The sequence below is a fragment of the Natator depressus genome, chromosome 1 (genome assembly GCF_965152275.1).
Source record: "Natator depressus isolate rNatDep1 chromosome 1, rNatDep2.hap1, whole genome shotgun sequence".
Lineage (NCBI taxonomy): Eukaryota > Metazoa > Chordata > Testudines > Cheloniidae > Natator > Natator depressus.
Genome location: NC_134234.1, coordinates 4655335 through 4662648, shown reverse-complemented (window position 1 = coordinate 4662648; position 7314 = coordinate 4655335). Strand labels below are relative to the sequence as shown.

General features: G+C 46.9%; 1 pseudogene; it reads right to left on the bottom strand.

Annotated features, from left to right (window-relative positions):
- Nucleotides 1-5420: 5420 nt before the first annotated feature.
- LOC141976371 (olfactory receptor 52P1-like) lies at nt 5421-6396 on the bottom strand (annotated as a pseudogene).
- Between the last annotated feature and the right edge of the window lie 918 nt (nt 6397-7314).

Genomic DNA, 7314 nt, shown 5'->3' with positions numbered 1-7314 from the left:
TGGAGGGAAGATCATTTTTCCAAACAAAACCCCAGCAGAGCTGGTGGGAAAGTAGAGGCACAAGATGAGTCCAGTGGCACATGAGCTGGTCACATGCCCTTGCATGGGTCAGTGAGTCAGAGTAGGGGTCATAATCCATATTCTGGCTAGAACATCCCCAGAAAAGTCCATCAGCTGGAGATAAGATTCTTCCATGGCCCATTGTGTTCACAGATGGGCCATCAAATTTAATAGTCCATTCACAATATGCTGGCTAGACTATAGGTAGACTACCTTGTGGGAGTTACCACAGAAGCATACACATTGGAAATACAGGTACATAGTCAATATTTGTAACTTCAGATACAAAAATGAGACATGCATACAAACAGAATAATCATCTACAGCCAACCACTACTTTTCCATTGACACCTCACATGACATACTTTGTATAAGATTCGTTGCAATTAGATAACATTGATAAATATGGGGGTGCCAGGGTGTTGCTTGGGGGTACAGTGTGTCATAGTAATATATAGGTCGAACTAGAGCTCACTGAGATCTAATTTTGTGTTTTTATATTAGACATACATCCATGTCCTGAAAAAGACTGCATTCTGGTGTGTACCACAGGAGAAAAGCAAGCCAAGGTACAGAGCAAAGGTAAAGGAAAGAGTGTTTTGCCCACTACCCATCATGTGCAATACATGACCCCCTGAAAATGTCCCTCTCACTTTCCTTGTTCAGCAAGGGTCATCTGCACTTTCTGTTTGTCCGACCTCAGCCTCACACACATTACTGGATCAACAGGCCTTTTGCCACAGTATCTGGGGAGCCATTCATCCCATCAGTCATTATCATCATCTTCATGGGAAATCTCAAAGGAACATAGCCTGCTTGAAAACTGAGTGCTGCCCGGATCGATCTCTGGGAACATGCTTAATGGGTTTGGGTTCTATATTTACACAGTAGCAGTCTTGTCGCCCCACCAAAGATTTTGGTGCCCATGTGATTGCGGTCCTTATAGTGGCATTCCTCAGTTTTACCACTTCAGGATGTGCTGGTCTTTCACTCGAGTAATGTGTTCCCAGCAAGACAGCTGCCAAAACGACACAGCATTGATGGGTGTGGTTTCGGAGCTCAGCATGTCCTCATTCCTCATCTTGTGCGGCCCCTTGATACAAAGCAGCTTCTGGAGACGAGGAGCATTGAAAATGTCAGCCGGAGTTCCTCAGCCTTCCTCATCTCCCCCGCCCCAGCCACCCATATCGGTCCCATCCATAGGAGCTGGGGTACTCTTGTTCTGCCCCAGGGTTAAAAGGGAGTGCAATAGTCATCTAGTCTAGCCCCCTGCCAAGATGAAGGATTTGTTGTGTCCAGGACACATGGCTCTCCATCTGCCTTTTGAAAACCTCCAGTGAAGAAGCTTCCACAACCTCCTGAGCCAGTCTGCTCCATTGTCCTACTGTTCTTACAGTTAGGAAGATTTTCTTGAGATTTCATCTAAATCTGCTATGCTGGGTTTTTCCACCAGCCCAGGGAGTTCTTGAGTTTGGTGGGCAGTGCCAGATATGTGTCTAGTCTGTCTCTGTTGGGTCTGTAGATCAAACTGAACCACACCTGGAGGTGGCATATGAAGCCTGGCATGAGGTATCACCCCTGTGCCGGCCACCATGTGCCCCAGGAGGTGGAGGCAGTGTCTGGCTGATATTTGAGGAATCATTTGCATTGTCCCTGTGAGCCTGGCCAAGGAGAGGAACGAGAGCTGAGGCACAAGTGCTTTGTCCTGTGATGATTTGAGGTTGTTCCTTATAAACTCTCGGCTCTGTACCGGGGTGAAGTTTCATTTTTGGATGCTGATCTGCAGACCCAGTTCCGTGAAAAATCTAAAGCAGTCTGGGCACAACCTGACAGGCCTTGTTGAAGGAGCAGTCTGTGAGTTGACAATCATCTAGGTAGGAATAGATCATGATCCTCTGGGAGCATAGTCGAGCTTCCACTCCTGAGAAAACCTGGGAGAATACTCTTGGAGCTGATCATAGCATAAAGGGGAGTGTACAGACATCTAAGATATGGATTTTATCCCATCCCCTCCCCAGTTCTCTCGTCTCCCCTTTCTCGCTGTTATAGCAGCCCATGATCTCCCAAATTCCAACCCTACTCCCAGGTCTCCATGTTTTTACTTACCATGTATCATTGGTCTGCAGGGGAGGGATGGGAGCAGGCTCCAGTGCCCTTGGTTAGCGTGGTGCTTCTTTTTGTATGGAGCTAGGTGTGCGCTCTCCTACCTGCCAGCAGTGCCAGGGAAAGAACAAGCCCTTTCCTGAGCAAGCATGGAGCTCTTTGGGGACGATAGTCCAGGCCCATCCCCGCCACAAGCTAGATAGCAGGGAGGCTACATGTCCCCGCTTGGACACAGATCTCCTGGCATGTGAACCCCGTCTCCTCATTCCCCCCCACCAACCTCAGCTGCCCTTCCCATGGATCAGATAGGAAGGCTCTTCCAGCCCAGCCTCACACCAGGCATGGCTTTTCTAGGGCAGGTGGCCCTGTGTCCCAGGAGAGTGGGGAGCCCTGGGCAACCCTGCTCTGACTGGAAGAGTTACTGGGCTGAGTGCCTGCCTGATGAAGCTCCAGCTTGGGTCCGCCCTCTCCAGAGCTGTGTGTCTCTCACCTGGCTGGCTGGTTGCCTGCCTCTGTAAGCACAGCTGGCTCTTGGTCAGAAGGTCAGGTTATGTGATAGGTATCAAACCAGATCACCTTTGGTATTTTGTCCTGAGACATAGCCAGAACTGTCCATCTCAAAAACCAGCCCTGTGTGTGACCCCCATTCTCACAGTCATCACTTAGGACAGGGGCTAGGATGTCCCCACTCTGGAGCACTCTCTCTGCACCAGCCAATTCCCTGACCGGCTGATCACTGCATTATGTTCAAACCACTTACAATTGATTAAACAGCAACTGTAAGGAAAATAATGAACAAATGGAAAAAAATATGAGAAAAAAAGAAACCCACTCTATGGGCCTGGGGAACACCAAAAAATCCGTCTCTGGGATGTAAGAAAAAAGACCAATCTGTTTCTCACCCGTAAAAGGCCTCCCTCCCAGCCCTGGATGCTCTGGGGTGATACCAGGGGTCAGACACCTGCTCTGACAGTGTCCACACTCCCTCAGGCTTCAGGTGGCAGGACCCTTAGAATCATAGAATCACAGAATATCAGGGTTGGAAGGGACCTCAGGAGGTCATCTAGTCCAACCCCCTGCTCAAAGCAGGACCAATCCCCATTTAAATCATCCCAGCCAGGGCTTTGTCAAGCCTGACCTTAAAAACTTCTAAGGAAGGAGATTCTACCACCTCCCTAGGTAACACATTCCAGTGTTTCACCACCCTCTTGGTGAAAAAGTTTTTCCTAATATCCAACCTAAACCTCCCCCACTGCAACTTGAGACCATTACTCCTTGTCCTGTCATCTTCTACCACTGAGAATAGTCTAGAACCATCCTCTCTGGAACCACCTCTCAGGTAGTTGAAAGTAGCTATCAAATCCCCCCTCATTCTTCTCTTCTGCAGACTAAAGAATCCCAGTTCTCTCAGCCTCTCCTCATAAGTCATGTGTTCCAGACCCCTAATCATTTTTGTTGCCCTTTGCTGGACTCTCTCCAATTTATCCACATCCTTCTTGTAGTGTGGGGCCCAAAACTGGACACAGTACTCCAGATGAGGCCTCACCAATGTCGAATAGAAGGGAACGATCACGTCCCTCGATCTGCTCACTATGCCCCTACTTATACATCCCAGAATGCCATTGGCCTTCTTGGTAACCTTCACACCAGCATCATCCCCCTGCATCAGGTTCACATCCCCCACTCTGAGTCCAGCCTTCAAAGCCCTCCTCTCCAGCAAAGTTTCCCTGTGCTGGGCCCTCTGCCCATGGCCCCAGCTTGCTCTCCCCAGTAATTCATCATGCTCAGCAGCCATGTTACTGGTGGCACATCCGGCACCCACTATCCTGTCTCTGGCCCCGCAGCTCCCTGCTATAGCTCAGCCCTGGTATCTACAGGTGCAGCTGGTCTGCGCTGCTCCAGCTCCTGGCTCTGGTCCTCTTCAGGCCCCGAGCTGTGTCTCAGTGCTGCTGCTCTACCTCCAGCCCAGGTGTGGCTTGTGGTTGCCAGGTACTAGTACTTGCATCCCATTTGAGGTTCGGCAGATGTCTCAAACAAAAATGGTGAATGACTGTGTTAAAAATAAGCCAAAAGTAGCCCAAAATGTATGTAGTGCAAAAAAATGACATTTTTATTTTATTTATTTCTAACACATTCAATTGTAGTCGTCAATGCCCATATTTTGTGTTGATTTAGTTTCTTACTGTTAGTCTCTAAAAGGCAACCTTTCATCCTCGAGGTCTTTGTCTGAAGTAGAAAATTTCTGCTGCTGGTCATCCATCAGCAGTGACCAGTGCAATCATTTCTTTCGTTGCTGTAAACTCTTCACCACAGATTTTGTGTCATTGCATATACACCCTAATATGAAGAAGGTTTTCTGTAAGTTCCTCCTGCATCTTGTTGTGCAGTTTTGTTTTTATCAAGCTCATCTGAGAAAACTACCTTTCTACTTCAGTGTTGCTAACAGGTAACAAAATCAGCAAAAGAGGAAATGAGCCAAGTTCTCTGAAGACTTTCTTCTGTGTTCGAGAACTTCAACCTGAAACTGCTCAACTTGGTTGTCCTGAATAAGAGCTGTTTCACCTGTTTCACACATTCCAACATGAAATCTCGACACCTACTTTTGAGGTCTTTCAAAATACACACTAACGATTCCTGTTGTCAATGCTCCAGTAGAAAATCAACTCCAAAATCAACTGTGTAAAGCGATAAGTTATTTGACTCAAAGCGGCTGTCATAGTTTAACACAGCAGTCCAGTTCTCAAAAACTTTCCAACTGAAACATTTGGTTTATCCTCCAGGCTTCCTGAACGATCAGAAATAGAAAAATCAGGTCCATTTTGTTCACTGGATCATTGCACATACAATAAAGCAGTTCAGCATTGTAGTTTCTTTCTTTGTCTTTGCTTATGTGAAAGCATAGCTTCCATTCATCCGAACTGATCCAGAGCCCTGTTCACAGAGGGATTAATGGAAAGCCATTAGAAGGCTGTGGGATATTCCGGAGGTCTGGAAGTCACTGAAAAGCTGATTGACAGTGTGTGTGTGGGGGGGGTTGGAGGATGATGGGTGATGCTGAAAGAGGTCAGGTGATGGTCAGTGAGAGGGAAATCAGCAACAGGGATGGAGTGATAAGACTTTAGGTGTGAGAATCTTCTCAGACTCTGAACTTCCACAATATTGAGCTCATCCAAATGGGGACAGAGCACCCTTGATTAATGAGGAGATATCCTTTCCCCCTGTTGTCACACAGGTTTAGAGTCAGTGCCACCTGGCAATCATATTCTGCAGGTGTATTTGCCCACTTTTTCACAAAGCTCTTTGCATTTGACCCCATAAATAATAGGGTGGAGCATGGGGGGAACGAGGAAATAGAGGTTGGCCAAGATGATGTGAACATGGGGAGCGATGCCCTGACCGAAGCGGTGGGTCAGGTGGGAGAAGAGGAAGGGAGTATAAGAGGTCAGCATCACACAGATGTGGGCTGTGCAGGTGTTGAGAGCTTTCTGGTGGGCTTTCTTGGAGGACATTCTTCGGAGGGCCCTGATGATCAGACTGCAGGACAGGGCAATGAGCATCAGGTCTAACACGATGACTACAAACGTTAGCACCAAGCCATACCTCCTGTTAACTGTGATGTCCCCACATGATATCTTCACTACAGCTATGTGCTCGCAGTACGTATGGGGGAATAATGCGGTTGGCACAGAATGGGAGCCTGCTCAGGAGCAGGGGCAGGGGCATAACGACGAGAACAGCTCATATCAAACCCACTAGCCCTAGCTTAGCTATTCGTGCATTGGTGAGGATGGTGGCGTATCTCAGAGGGTTACATATGGCAACGTAGCGATCGAAGGCCATTGTCATGAGGACGGCTGAGTACATCATAGCACCAGCATGAAGGAAGAATGACTGAGTGAGGCAGCCACCCACAGTAATGCCTTTCAAATTGAACCAAAATATGCACAGTGCCTTTGGTACAATGGAGGTACACATGCTGATGTCTGTGAGCGGCAGCATGCAGAGCAGCAGGTACATCAGCTTGTGCAGGGTCTGCTCTTTGCCAACAACAAAGAGAACGGTGAAATTTCCCAACAGGCTGATAATGTAGGACATAGAGAAAGGGATGGAAATTAGGGCATGAGCAGTTTCCAGGCCAGGGATTCCCATTAGGATGAATGTTGAAGGATCAGAGGGGGTGAGGTTGAAAACTGCCATGAGGTGGTAGATGCGTTGTTCGAGCTCAGAAATGCTCAGGGTGTCTGCGAAGGAAGAGAAATAGAGAGTTGGTGTGTTACACCCTAACACCCCAATATACATCACTGTCATATCATTAGGATAACTCTTATTCAAAGTATGCTTTGTGAGGTGTCATTCTAAAAGTCTTGATCTGCTGGACAGTCATATATCATTGAATTATATGTAGTATCATTGTGTGTGAAGTTACTAAGTTTGGCTATGTCTGTGTTGCTGAAACATGTCCTGAGGTGGAAAACACCCACAAGCAGCCTTTTAGGTACAACAGCAAAAAGGGCAAACACTGTTAATGGCTTATTGAGGAAATGCACACAAGCACAAGAATTACCCCAGGAAGTGTATATAATAGCAACCTCTGAGAGATAGCACTACACAATGGAAACTGTTTGACCCTGGTCACAGCAAAAGAGTTTTTCAGCAAGGAGGGAGAAGATATAAAAGGGGGAGAAATGACATTATTGAAGGACCTCACTCTCCCTTCAACAACACACCAGGAAACACCTGAGGAACAAAGACTGAAGACTGAAAGACTGTGGGAAGTGATGGTCCCAGGCTAGAAGGCTTTTTAGCCTGTCTATGGAAACCTGGGAAAGCCAAGGCAACTTGTGCCTTAAGAATCTACCAGCCAGTTTATCACTCAGGGTGAGTATTAGCTAATACATATCCTACCTATCGAGTGTGTTAAGCTCAGTTTGTGGTTTTTGTATCTTTACTAAGGTAATCTGCTTTGTTCTGCTTGTTATCCCTTATAATCACTGAAAACCTGCCTTTTATAGTTAATAAATCTGTTTTGTTTATTATTAAATCCAGTTTGTGCAATTTCCATCAGGGTGAGGATAATCTATGCATATCTCTTTTCACACTGAGGGAGTGGGTGAATTTTTATGAGTTTGCGCTGTGCAGATCTTTCTACAC